The 1817-nt window shown below is 43.9% G+C and overlaps 1 pseudogene; it reads right to left on the reverse strand.

Moving 5' to 3' along the window:
* Positions 1-222: 222 nt before the first annotated feature.
* LOC137168065 (uncharacterized) lies at positions 223-1406 on the reverse strand (annotated as a pseudogene).
* Positions 1407-1817: the final 411 nt, after the last annotated feature.

Raw genomic sequence — 1817 nt, forward strand, 5'->3', positions numbered from 1 at the left:
AAGAGTCCACATTTAATTATCTTATTTTGTTGTACTATTGCAGTAGTGGTTTTAATTTTTACTAGATTTTCATGAATGACTCTTCTTTTGTTTACTTTGGATTTAATTGATTTAAGTTGTCGGGGGACAGACACAGTCTCTATGTAGTTTTGGGTGGGTAACTGCTCTAATGGAAGCGCAGAGAAGCGTGTAGGACTGCAGCTCTGCCTCCTGGTCTCAACTCTGGGTTGTCATGGTTTTGGTCTACTAATAAACTTGGCCATATTTCTGGATATGAGAGCAGCTCCATCCAAAGTGGGATGTATGCCGTCTCTCCTAATCAGACCAGATCTTCCCCAGAAAGTCTGCCAATTATCTATGAAGCCCACATCGTTTGCTGGACACCACCTCGACAACCAGCGGTTGAATTGTGACATGCGGCTATACATGTCATCACTGGTCAGATTAGGCAGCGGTCCAGAGAAAATTACGGAGTCCGACATTGTTTTTGCAAATGTACACACCGACTCAACATTAATTTTGGTGATCTCCGATTGGCGTAATTGGGAGTCGTTGCCGCCGACATGTATGACAATCGTACCATATTTACGTTTATTCTTAGCCAGCAGTTTTAAATTTGACTCAATGTCGCCCGCTCTGGCCCCAGGAATGCATTTAACTATAGCTGCTGGTGTCGCTAACTTCACGTTTCTGACTATGGAGCTGCCAATAATCAGTTTGTTTCTCAGCGGGTGTGTCACTGAGTGGGGAGAACCTGTTAGAAACATGAACTGGTTGGTGGTGAACCGTGGGCTTCTGCTTAGGGCTATGCTTCCTTCGGACAGTCACCCAGCCGCCCTGGCTTCCCGGCTGCTCGGGAGCTACCGGGGGAGTGGGAGCTACGCTAGGTCGGCCCGCACCGGATACTGGGGGCTGGCTGACTACATTAGCTGCTGATTGTTTTTCCATGGTGCGGAGCCGCGCTTCCAATTCACTAAGCCTTGCCTCCAGTGCTGCAAATAAACTACACTTATTACACTTACCACTATCACTAAAGGAGGCAGAGGAATAACTAAACATTTGACACACCGAGCAAGAGAGAGCAGGAGAACGAGAGGGAGAGAGAGAAGCCATCGCTAACTGCTTAGTTTAAGTTAGCTGCTAATGCTAGCTGCAGAGCTAAAGTGACTAACAACTTGTGCGATTAGCGAGAAAAGTCGCTAAGAGAAAAGCGCTGAGAGTGCTTGTGTAAACTAGCGAAAGTTTAAATATACAGCAGATATTAATCCACAGTAATGTGATATATATAGGAAAATCAACTGAGATGAGAGCAGCAACAACGCTATCAGTAGACACAGTCGGCAACCGGAAATGATACAATACGCTTACCGTAGCACGTCAGCACATCCAGCACGTCCAGCACGTCAAAAATAAATAAAATAATGTAATGAGGGAGTGTGTGTAAAGTGTATCCAGACTAACAATAAGTAGGCCTGTTTGAATCATCATAAAACAGATATGCAGTCTTTGCATTTTCACTACGATTACATGCCTCAGTTAGGTGATTTGCTACTATAGAACTACTATACATATCAGACTTCTGTCATTTTAAGCCTGTTCGAGTCAGTGACAGAAGTTACACTGCCTTGAATTGCTATTTCAACATAGTTTGTCTCATAAGTAATAAGGACAATTCTGAGACACCTATGCAACTTCTCATTGGTCATGGAACAGCGTGCCCTTGTTTTGATGGCATTGATATGAGAAAGGCTATACTCACAAGTATAAGTATATCAAAACATTGTCAGTATTAACAAGGCCACTTTCCTTACTGTGGG

Source organism: Thunnus thynnus, chromosome 17, assembly GCF_963924715.1.
Source record: "Thunnus thynnus chromosome 17, fThuThy2.1, whole genome shotgun sequence".
Taxonomy (NCBI): domain Eukaryota; kingdom Metazoa; phylum Chordata; class Actinopteri; order Scombriformes; family Scombridae; genus Thunnus; species Thunnus thynnus.